Genomic DNA, 14,191 nt, shown 5'->3' with positions numbered 1-14,191 from the left:
CTAATTTTATCACTATAGGGACTAATTATTTTTTGTCACTAAAATTGGTCTTTATTAAAGAATTTTCTTGTAGTGATTATATTAAAAAAATATAAATTTATTATTTTAATATTTTAGGTTGTAAGTGATGTCAATATCTATTATATTTGTATTTCATCTACATATTCAACTAATAAAACCTCTTTCTTGGGTAAATTTTGCGTTCATACGTTGTAGCATGTTATATATTTACCAATATGGTTCATATGTTGTAGCATGTCATATATTTACCAATATGGGTCAGTTCCCTTTTAGAATTATAGATATAGGTTTCTTTTTTTAAAAAATGTACTATAGGAACAAGTCGTGTCAGGCGGACACAATTTTATTAGAAGAAGTTGTCACCACATTGGTCGACTTTTGACCTATGGAAGTGAATTTATGTACCTATAACACGATTTAGGTGTTGATGTTGAAGTTGTGAGGGTCAACAACGACTTCAATTTTAATTAATTACAGTTAATCAAAGTCGTGCAAGACTTATACAACTTGTGCTTGAGCTAAAGTTGTAGAGGCATGAGGCAAATTCTTCAAAAATAGAGAAGCATTGAAGTCATGTAGAGGGTGATGACTTTACTTTATTTTTACTCGTGTAAACCCTTTTTTTATTGAAGTCGTGGTATGATAACACAACTTCAATGTGACACTAATTTTGAATGTGTCTATTTTATTTTTAAAATACGTCATGATCCTGTTGCACGACTTCCATGCTTCTTTATTTGTGAAGAAATCACCTCATGCCTCCACAACTTTAACTTAAGCAGATCTGCACTAAAGTCATATAACTCTTGCATGACTTTAACTAACTATAATTAATTAAAATTGAAGTCGTTGTTGACCTCACAACTTCAACAACACATAAATCGCATCACAACTTTACTTCCACAAATCAAAAGTTGTCCAATGTGAAAATGACTTTTTCACAACGAAGTCGTGCCTGTTTGGCATGACTTGTCCCTACCTCTGATTTTTCAAAAAAAATAATCCATATCCATAATTTTAGAAGAAATTGATACATGGTAAAAAAAACCTATACCTCACCCCTTTTAAGTATGTTTTATACGCTCTCTAGATTACTTTGTCAAGTTCAATCAATGAGAATTGATGTTAAAGAATACTAATTCATATTTCCTATATATCAATGTTCAATTCATGTGTTATGTTAAAGTGATCATATAGCTTCATCGGCATGAAATTCAAGCATTATCTCTTTCACACCCAATGAGCCCGAATGTCACCTAATGAAATTTCATACTTTTCATATTTTATGTAACGACCCAAATTAACATATATTACACTACCAATTTACTAATTTGATTTGTTTATTTTTAAGTTAAACTTTCTTGTTTCCTATTTTTCTATTGGCCTAATGTTTAATCGCATAACGTTTATTTAGATATGCATATATATATATATATATATATATATATATATATATATATATATATATATATATACACGTTCGTTTAGCAATATACCTTATTATCATCATCATTAAGAATAGAACAGATTCTGTCTTAAAACTTTACAAATATACCTTGTTACTTAAATGAATGGAGGAGGCAACTTGTAAATATATTCTCTACCATTAATTAAATATTTCCACTTGAAGTGAAAAGTCACGATAATATTCACAATTGACACTAATTAAATTGACTAACATGTGCAAATTGTATATTAATAATTATAATTAATAAATAATTAATACTGACACTTTTCTATATAATTAAACTTTATTTAATACATATTTAGTTGAAATTTTTAAGAGGTTAACCGTTTAGAATAACGGTTTAATTATTAATTGTCTTTATATTTAGGTTTTGAGTGCTTTTAGTTTTTATATTTTCTTTTTACTCAATTGAGTTTTTATTTTTTTAGGTTAAACATTTCGTTGGTTTTTATTTTTATAGAAAAATCTCAAATTAGTCACCTTTCACGAGTGCAATAAGGGCTTTTAGCCCCGGTTATTTTTGTAATTCTGCCTCAGTTTTAGAATTGAGGCATATTAGGGTGAGGCCAAAAGGAGAGGTCTTTTGGCTCTGGTTATCACCCCAGGCCATAGAGTCGTTTTGTGCCTCGGTTGCAGTGGGACCCGAGGCCATAGAGTCGTTTTCTTTGTGCGCCTGGAACGACAGTGCGTCATGGCGGTGCTAGGTTCTGGTCTGGTTTTCTTTGCAGATATGTCATGGTGCCTACAGCACGAGGAGGTGTTGTTCTTTCGCCTCCATGGAAGTGTCTCCATCTACGTCAAGCTGCAACTCTGACGGCTGCGTGGTTGCCAACATCGCAATGGTGGGGTTTCGCGGTGCATTCGTTGTAACGGTGGTGACCGGTGGTGCTACTGCTTGCCACCGGTAATGGGAGGTGTGCTGCTCCTTTCTTCTTCCTTAGCAGAGGCGTCACAACAATAGCAATGGTGGTCTCTCTTCCTGCAGCGGTGGCTCACGCAAAGTTCACATTTTGCGATTTCGTTCACGTCTCCGGCGAGGGTAATGTTCTAGTTGCGGCCGTTTATCGAGAGTTTGCTGCAACTCGCCAGTGGTGGTTCTCGTTTTCGCACGGTGGTTCTCGTTCTCGTCCTCGTCTTCGTTTTCGCGCAGCAGCTTGCAGAGAGAGAGAGAGAGAGAGAGAGAGAGAGGAGAAATGCACAGCGCGAGGAAGGAGAAGAGGGGCTCGCGAGTTTTGTGCCTTAATTAAACTATATGGGCTCAGTTCAATTAATAACCGAGGCATATAGCCCTATTTGGCCCCGGTTCAATGCCACCCGAGGCCAAAGATGTTACGGCTACTGCATTTTTGAAATAACCAGCCACGTTTTTTACTTCGGGTCTGTGCAACCGAAGCATATGAGCCACTTTTGGCACCAATTTTTTTTTAACCGAAGCATATAACCCTTTTTTGCTTCGGGTTTTGGCTGAACCGAGGCATAAAAGTTGTCTGAAATTGTAAAAATGTCACCGCGCCATTATATGCTTCGGTTCTTGGCCAACCGAGGCATATAAGGCGAGGTAAAAAGCAAAATCTGCACTAGTGTTTTTTTATGCGTTTCAATTTGATCTCCATTTTAAAAAATTTGTTGCAATAAGTTTGTTTATGTTAGTACTATACTAACAACATTAAAGGTAGGGATGGCAATATGGGTCTGGGCCATCGGGTCGGCCCACAAAAAAAATACGAGATGGGACAGGGTAATGAGCCCGCAGGCTCACAGTGGCCCGACCTGCCCGCAACCCGAATAAAAAAAAGTTGCACTTGTGTATATTAATGACTTTTTTTATGGACTCTTGCATTAATGTTTCAAATTCTTGTATAACTGAAAAAGACAAGTATTATGTATTTTTTAATGTGGTAAAATTTAAAGAATACATTGTGTATGTCATAGTATGAATATGAATATGATGAAAATGTTGAATTATCAATTTATCATCTAACTCTCCAAAGTCTTTACTTAATTTTGTGAACTTCTTAAAGTTTCCAATTTTTAAACATTGAAAGTTTTATCATAAGAATTAAAAAGATTAAAAAAAAGCGGGTCAGCTTGCGGGCCAAGTGCGGGGCGGGGCGGGCCAATGATTGCAGCCCACATATATTGTGCAGGGCGGGCCCGCATTGCCATCCCTAATTAAGGTATCACGTGTCCAGTTTTTTTTTCTTTTAATTATTTTTAAAGATTTCTTTAAAGATATAAAAAAAATTTGTCATGTGTCAAACTGATGTTGTGTCACGTGTAGCGACATTGTCATGCCACATGTCACTATCTCAATCTCAATTTGGTCCTTATATTTTAGGTTAAAATACTCTTTTTGTCCCAATTTTCGTCAAGTTCTGTCAAATCAGTCCTAATTTTGTTTGTGTTCAAATATGTCCTAATTTTCGTCAATTTTGTTCAATTTGGTATTTTTTTTTTCTAACACCATTTAAATCATAAACAGCCATAAACAGTGACGGTCACGTTTCACTTTGTAATTTTTTTTTATTTTTTTAAATGTCCATGTGTCAACCCAGCAGCGTATCACATGTCAAAGTCAATATTTTATATTCAACTAGTATACTCACCGGTGCGTACGCATGGGTTGTTTTTTATTTTATTTTGTATATTAAAATAATATAGTAGTGAAAATATTATGTAATGAAATGTCATGAAGATTAGGTTATATTATTGTAAATGTTATTATTAAAGTAATGAAGTAGTAAATCCAAGTGATGCGATGATAATTTCAATTCTAAATATAATAAATATGATGCAGTTAATTGATTTTAGAAAATAATTATAATAGCCTATTACTTGTACTTGTACGTGTATACCCCTTTTTTTGTTTTTGTCTTTTGTTTTTATTGAAAATATTGTTAGAATAATAATATAATTGTCATTATATTTATTTAAGTATTAAAAATATTAATATAATTATAAATTATAAATTATTTAAAAAAAATAATTTATAATTATATATAAAGATATATATGAACAACAAAACAATTAAAAAGGACAAATAATTTAGATATGATCTCATAGTAAATAAAATTAAGACGAGTGTCTAACTATAATAATAATAATAATAATAATAATAATAATAATAATAATTTTAATAATAATATTCCGTAGTGATAGAAATAATAATAATAATAATACAACAACTACAAATATAAAGAGATACACATATTTTGTGTCTGTTTTTGTTTTTATAATTTTATCCTCTTAACTATTATTTGTTAAATTTAAATAATTATTCATAATAACAAATTGTTTATCAGTTTTATCATTTTATTAATTTTAGTAACTCTTTTTTTAATTCAAATAATTACACATATATAGAGATAAAATGAATAACAAAATAAATAAAAAGTGCAAGTAATTGATATATGATCTCGTATTAAATAAAAGTAGAATGTGCGTCAAACTATACTAATAATAATAATAAGAACAACACTATAACAATATCGTGTAGTGATAATAATAATAATAATAATAATAATACAACTACATATATAAAGAGACAAACATCTTTGGTGTCCTTTTTGTTTTTTCAATTTTATCCTCTTAATTATTATATTTTAAATTTAAATAATTATTTATAATAAAAAATTTATTATTTATTATTTATTATTTTACTAATTTTAGTAACTATTTTTTTTGAATTAAATGTTGAAATAGATCTGTCTAAAAATCTTAACCAAGAAGGGAATCTGAATTGGTTAATGAGTATTTCACTCGGTTGAGTTGAATCTTGAAAGAATCTTTAAGTCTTATAACCCAATTAATCAATTTCGCAGTTTTGTGTTAATGGACTGTTTAAGGCAATTAAGAAAGATTGTAAGAGAAGAGATAGATCAAGACACATCAGTTTATACTGGTTCGATTAAAAAAGAATCTACGTCCAGTCTTCTCCTAAGTAACCCAACTTAGGAGGATTCCACTAATACAATTAGGATCCAAGAATTACAAGAACACCTATATAATTCTAGAACCTAAAACCCAAGAACTTGATCTACCAATCAAGAACCCCCTAGGAGCAATGCATTCACGCAATTGCACCTAGGCCTACACTTCACACAATGAAGCAACTGTAATCAGAGATACAATCAAAATAAACAAGAAACGAATACACCTATAGTTGTGCAGATTTGTCAATTTGCTCCTTGATTCAAGCTAGACCCATCAAGGTAGAATCAACCATCAATCTCCTTGAATCTTCACTTGAATGATCTTCCAGAATGCTCAAGAACTCTGTGTCTCTCAGAGGGCTGTTTCTCAAAATGAATTTCAGTGATCTGTAAATTTTCTCTCTAACTGAAACAGATTCAGAAAACAACTTTTATACTGGGTTCTCTGCTGTCATTAATGGATTAGGAGTTTACCTAATCGATTATCGTGAGTGTGTTTTCACTGCCTTAGTGAAGTACTCACAGTTAATCCATTAGTTAAACAACTAATCATTCATGTTTGCACAAGCAAGATTGTGATGGTTAATTACAACTTAATGCAGGCTTAATTACAACTTGATGCAGGCTTGATTTACATATGATAATTTCATACTAACAGCCTAATGCACAGCCTAACTAAAACAGGCTAATTTTAAACTGGTAATGCACATGAAGTGTAGCCTTGGACATCATCAAAACCATCTTCATATGAGTTGAAGTAGCTCCCCCTTTCAACATTAAAATAATTGTTTAAATATAAAGATAAATGAACAACAAAACAAATAAAAATGACAACTAATTGAAATATTATCCCTACATAATAAGTAAAAGTAAAATGTGTATCTAACCATAATAATAATAATAATAATAATAATAATAATAATAATAACTATTATAATAATTATACTTCTTATTAATAAAGATAAGAATAATATAATAATAATATAAAAATAATTATAATTAATAATAATGATAAGAATACTTATAATTAATAGTAATAATGATCATAATAATTGTAGTTGATAATAGTAATTATAATTATAGTTATAATTGATAATAATAACAATAATAATATAAAAATAGAATAATAACTATCATGAAAATTAAGTTATATTGATATAAATGTTATTATTAAAGTAATAAAGTAGTAAATTCAGTTGTAAATATAGTAAATAAAATCAATATTGCAATATGGAGTAGTTAATTGATTTTACGAAATAATTAGAATATGCTCTAACCCGTGTATAAAGATGACAAATAAACTCGTCCCCGTGGTTATTGCCCGAACTCGTCCCCGTTTTGACGGGGAATCCCCGCATTGACTGGGTATGGGTATGGGTATGAGGAATCCCCGATTTTTTCAATTGGGTATGGGGATGGGGATAGGGATGGGGATGAATATATCCCTGCCATAATACTCGTCCCCGCCATATCTCCATCCTCGTTTAAATTATTAAAATATTCACAATTAATTAAGTAACCCTATATATATATATATATATATATATATATATATATATATATATATATATATATATATATATATATATATATATATATATATATATATATTTCTTCTAAATATTTGGTTTGTCATGAAACTCATTCGCATCTCCAATATATTTTTTATCTTATTATAATCTTTATGTAATTATGTTAAAATGATGTATGTCAATTAAAAAAAATTATGTCTAACATTTGAATATTTCTATTATTTTTTAATATTTTTATTTATTGTATATTTTCCTTTCACATGAGAATGTTTAATACTCTTAATTTAAGTGTTTAATAGCATAAACATTTCATTTACTTCGTAATATAAAAAAAATCTTTACTGATTATTATTAATTTTTATTTCATTTGAAGAACTATTTTATTTCACTAAAACAATTTTTGTTATTTCTCAACCATTGAGTATATATGTTGATATTTGAAAAGTTTTCTTAGATTTCTAATATATTTTTCGTCTTATCATACCCTTTAGGGATGGCAACGGGGCGGGGCGAGTACGGGTATCATGATCCTATCCCCATCCCCATAATAAAAATTCATCCCCATCCCCATCCCCATCCCCAAACCCAACGGGTATACAACTTTTGACCCATCCCCATCCCCACCGGGTAACGGGTATTTTCTTATACCCATACCCATACCCATTTTTTTATTATTCCATATATCAATTAAATATTTTTTATAAAAAAAATTTAAAAATCACACCAACGGAATCATGATACTATCAAAATATTCAATATTAAAATAACATACTCTTTTTGATTTTCATGATGTCAAATATTCAATATTAAAATAACATACTCTTTTCTTGCAATAGTTACATTTAGCTTTGTATTTTCCATCAACTTTTATCTTTTCAAAGTGTTCCCACACAACACTTTTCAATTTCCCTTTCTCAGGCTCAACTTGTGTTGTTGAATGTATTTCATCATGAACTTCTGAAGGTGTTTGCATAGATGGATTCAATGGAGATTGACTGTCATTATTGGAACTTTGAAAGGGAGTTGGTTGTTGTGAACACTGTGGTGGACTTGGTACCTGCAAATCTTGATCTCTTGTGCTCATTTTCTCTAGAAACTAACATACGTAACAAAAAAAAATCAAACAAAGTAAAAAGGTTAATTTCTTTTTTAACAAAATATAAAAGGAAAACCAATAATCAAGTTTAAAAATATTTCAAATATTTTTTATACTATTAAAAATTTATATTATACCACTTAAACGAAATAGCACAAATAACAAAATTAAATTAATAATAATTCAAATTTAAACATAGATTCTTCATTTTTTGATCTTGAATTAAATTAAGGATTTATGCAATTGAGCACTTAAAATTGAGAATTAAACATTATCATGAAACAAAAAATAAATAATAAATAAAATTATCATAAAGGAGTAAAGATAATTAAATGTGTGACCCAAATTTGAGAATATCCATTTGAACATAACATAACGGAAAAAAAAATGTATAATTAAGATTATGATAAAAGGAAAAGTACCTTGAAGATCTGCTTAAACCTTAAAGAACAAGCCAAACAATTAAAAGAGAGTAAAAAAGTGTATAACCAAAGTAACAAAAAGAAGAGCTACAAAATAAGAGTCAAACATTTTCATGAAAATAAATAAATAAATAAAGATAATCAAATGTGTAACCTAAAAATTATTTCATAGAATGAAATTGAGGAACACCTATTTGAACATAACCATGTACAGAGAGTAAAAATTATGTAATAAGAAGAAGAAAAATTACCTTCAAAATTAAATCTTGAAAAACAAACCAGACAATTGAGAGAGTAAACAAAGTGTATAACAAAAAACAAAGAGAATGAGAAATATGTTATATATATATATATATATATATATATATATATATATATATATATATATATATTATATTATATTATATTATATATTATATTATATTACTATGTATATATATATTATATGTGTGGATATCTTATGTTTATATATATATATATATATATAATTATTTATATATATTATATTATATTATATATTATATTATTATTATTATGTATATATATTATATGTGTGGATATCTTATGTTTATATATATATATATATATATATATATATATATATATATATATATATAGATATATATTATATTATATTATATAATAATATAAATATAATAATATATATTATATTATTATGTATATATATTATATGTATATGCGTAGATATTTTATGCTTTTATATATATATATATATATATATATATATATATATATATATATATATATTTCTTTTAAATTTTTATAAATTTGTAATGTTATAAATTTGTTTATAAAAGATCTTACTAGTTAAATGATTAATTTGTTTTATACGTATATATTATATATATTATATTATATTATATTACATGTATATGTGTAAATATATATATATATATATATATATATATATATATATATAAAAGTATATTTTATTTATATGTATATATACTATATTATATTATATTATATTATATTATATTTTATGTGTAAATATATTATTTATTTATATATATTTTTTAGATTATTTAATAAATTATAAATAGTTTAGTAATTTAAGCTGGGACGGGTATTTGGGCGGGTATATATATATCCCCATCCCCATCCCCATCCCCAGTTGAAAATTTCGGGTATTACCCATACCCATACCCATACCCAGTCAAAACGGGGACGGGTTCGGGTGATACCCACGGGCACGGGTTTATTTGCCATCTCTATACCCTTAATTATACATTTGTTTTTTTTTTTGTGCAATTCCTTCCCATAGTCTCCAAATTGTTTATAAGACACACATTTGTTAATATTTTAACATTTTATTTTTGTTTATTTTCATCATGTAGAATACTATTTCGATAATTTTTATCTAATTATTTTTTATTTTCTAACTCATTACAATCATACTTTAATTTTTTCACTATAATTGTATAAATAATTTTTATTTACTACAATATAAAAATTTAATGTAATTGTCATGAATATTTTTTTATACCATCCAACGTATATTGGAGTTTAAAAGATACAAGATCTATGATAAAATTTTATTATGTTTATTATTTGTTCTTTGCGTCATTTTTTTTATCAACCATTGAGTATATATGTTGATATTTGAAAAGTTTTCTTAGATCTTTAAGATATTTTTCATATTATCATACCCTTAATTATATTTTTTTTTTCTTTTGTGTGATTCCTTCCAATAGTCTCCAAATTGTTTATAAAACACACATTTGTTAATTTTTTAATATTTTTTTTTGTTTATTTTCATCATGTAGAATACTATTTCGATAAATTTTATCTAATTATTTTTTATTTTTTAACTCATTACAATCATACTTTAAGTTTTTCACTATAATTGTATAAATAATTATTATTTACTACAATATAAAAATTTAATGTAATTGTCATGAATATTTTTTATCACCATCCAACATATATTGGAGTTTAAAAGATACAAGATCTATGATAAAATTTTATTATGTTTATTATTTGTTCTTTGCGTCACTTTTTTTATCAACCATCGAGTATATATGTTGATATTTGAAAAGTTTTCTTAGATCTCTAAGATATTTTTCATCTTATCATACCCTTAATTATATATTTATTTCCTTTTGTGTGATTCCTTCCAATAGTCTCCAAATTGTTTATAAGACACACATTTGATAATTTTTTAATATTTTTTTTTATTTTCATCATTTAGAATACTATTTCGATAAATTTTATCTAATTATTTTTTATTTTTTATTTTTTAACTCATTACAATATTACTTTAATTTTTTCACTATAATTGTATAAATAATTTTTATTTACTACAATATAAAAATTTAATGTAATTGCCATGAATATTTTTTTACCACCATCCAACATATATTGTGGTTCAAAAGATACAAGATCTATGTTAAAATTTTATTATTATATTTATTATTTGTTCTTTGCGTGATTTTGATCAAATGATGTATTATAACTTTTATTAGTGTATAAAATATAGATTCATTATAATTTAAAAATTGAAGTAAACAAACATTTAAAATATATTTTAATTTAAATATTTTTTTCCTTTTATATTTTTTTAAAAATATTTTTTCCTTTTATAGTTTTTTTAAAAAAAAAATTAAAGTTTATCAACTAGGTTTCATTAATGTTTGCAAATTTAATAAATGTTTTGGTTCTCATTAAATTTTATTTGGTATTCTAATCTAAAATGTAAACAATTATAATTTATTTTAAAGTATTTGATATCAAAGAAACAACCATACTCTTAATATTGAATATTTGATAATATTATGTTTTCTTTACCGTAATTTTTATTATTTTATAAAAATTAGTTAAAATTAATATTAAAGTAGTAAGAAAACGGGTACGGGTATGGGTACGAGATTATACCCGTTACCCGGTGGGGATGGGGATGGGAAAAAAGTTTGATACCCGTTGGATTTGGGTATGGGGATGGGGATAAATTTTTGTTACGGGGATGGATATGGGATAATGAAACCCGTCCCCGCCCCGCCCCGTTGCCATCCCTACCCGTGTATGATAAGAAGTGAACTTTAGGCTTAACTCAACCCCACAAATCCCACAAAACCGGCTTTTAAGATGAGGTTTGCACCCCACTTATATACTATGAAAATGTCTTATCTCTAGTCGATGTAGGACTTCCAACGCACCCTCACGCCGAGGTGTGTATATATATATATATGTATATATATATATATATGTATATATATATATATATATATATATATATATGTATATATATATATATATGTATATATATATATATATATGTATATATATATATATATACATATATATAATGCATGGGTCTAGAAATGGGTGGTCCGACAAACAGGTGAAACATAATGTCCAAGAAATCTCCTTACAATGGCTCTGATACTATGGTAATAAGTGGACTTTAAGTTTAACTTAACCCCACAAAACCAACTTTTAAGGTGAGCTTTGTACATACGTTTTTTTTTTTTTTATTTCAAGTCTTTTTAGGATAATGATATAATTGTTATTATATTTATTTAACTATTAAAAATACTAATAATAATAATAATATTAATATATAAATTCTAAATTGTAAAATTTTTAAAAGAGTAAAAATCTATTTAACAAAAGTATTTAGTATAATAACGTTTTTTATAATTAAAATTTACATCATTATAACTTTTATATAAAAATTAAATTTGGTCTCATCTTTGACAAGGACAAAATTGGTCAATTTTAAACAAAATTTGGACTAAATTGAACAAAAATAACAAATATAGGGACCAAATTGAATATAAAATATTGATTCTGACACGTGACACGTTGTTGGGTTGACATGTGTACATTTTAAAAAAAATTAAAAAAATTAAAAAGAATTTTAAAAAATTTTAAAAGAATTAAAAAAATCACGAAGTGACACGCGACAATCACTATGGTCGTTAATGATTTAAATGGTGTTAGTAAAAAAAAAAGACCAAATTGAACAAAATTAACAAAAAATGGGACCTATTTAGGCAAAAAAACAAAACTATGAGTGCTTTAACAAAACTTGATGAAAATTGGGACCAAAAGATATTTTAACCTATATTTTAATTTTGTCTCAATTGAGTCCCAATTGATTTTTGTATAGATGTTATACAAATATTTTTATTAAAATTGATATTTTTCTTAAATATTTTTATAAAGATTAAGTTTATTTATATTTATATTTAACAATGAACTTTATTAAAAATTGTTGGAAAATTGTAAATTTATTTGTTAAAAAAAATTAAAATTATTTTAAAATTTTACATTTGAATTTTTATTTTTATTTTTAAATCAACTCAAAATTTGTTATATAAATTAGTGAATTTTACACAATTTAAAAATATACAATTATTTAAAATAATTGAAAAAATTGATGAATTTATTTTATTTTATGAAATGCAATTGATAAAATTTTTTAACATATTTGTTAGTTGAAATTAATTTTGAATCTTTTTTTCTATCAACATTAATTTTTATTAACAACTTTAAAATACTTTTTAATAAAATTTAATATAAAATATAAATTTAAATAAACTTAATCATGTTAATAATATTTAATAAAAATATTTGTATAACATTTATATAAAAATTAAATTATTTTTAATTTGGAGAGGGACGAAATTATTTAATTTTAGAGAAAAAAGGGACAAAATTAAGACTAGGACAATGACACCTATCATATGGTCACTACCATTGCCAGTGCGACGTGAACAACATCAAGTTGACACATGGCATAATTTTCATTTTAAAGAAAATTAAAAACAAAAACTACAAACTAAATCGTGACACTCCTTTAACATTGTTGATACAGTACTAGCGAAAATGATATGATTGCAACAAATTTTCTAGAATAGGGACCAAATTGATATGCATAAAGAAAATTGGACCGATTTGAGATTTTCCAACAAAAATGAAGACCAATGTAGTGATTTAACCTTTTATTTTCAAAGTTCAATTTGGTCCGTAATTTTATTTTTTTTAGAGGGAGAAAAAAATAATTAGAAAAATTTCATGGTAGAAGATAATTTTGATGATGATACGTGATACCTTTCAAACAACGTTAATACCAATTTAAGAAAAATGACTAAAGTCTTTTTAAACAATAAATAGCCAATTGAGTCAAAGAAAAATATAAATCAAAATAAATTAAAGACCTAAATATAGAAACTAAAACAAATTAAATATTTAAATAAAGAGATTAAATTACTAATTAAGTCTAGAATTATTTTATATAAGATCTTTAAAACAATTATTAAAAAAGTTATGTTTTCTATTGCACTACTAAAAATTATCATATTACATGAGATTTTTCTTGCAAATTTGTTAAAAAAATTTATAACAAAAGATATTTTTCTGCTATTTTTTATAAGAATCTTAATTGGCAAGTAATTTCTTTGTGGATAATATTTCCTACAAAATTATAAAATTTGTAAATATTTCTTACAAAATTTGTTGTGAAAAGTTATACAAAATATTTTACAAAAAAATTGGTAGCAATTTTCTGTAAATTTTTTTTATAATAAAATTCATAAATATTTCCTATAAATTAAATTTCAAAACAAAATTAGTAAAAAATATGAATTATTTTTAGTAATGTTGTATGTTATTCTAAACATATGAACATAGAATAAAACTGGTATGAGTCTTCCCAAAGCAAAGTGGTGTGAGTTTTAGTGAGTGGGACTCGATAT

The sequence above is a fragment of the Vigna unguiculata genome, chromosome 7 (assembly GCF_037176805.1).
Source record: "Vigna unguiculata cultivar grain cowpea cultivar isolate G323 ecotype 2 chromosome 7, ASM3717680v1, whole genome shotgun sequence".
Classification (NCBI taxonomy): domain Eukaryota; kingdom Viridiplantae; phylum Streptophyta; class Magnoliopsida; order Fabales; family Fabaceae; genus Vigna; species Vigna unguiculata.
This window is presented reverse-complemented; position numbering follows the sequence as displayed.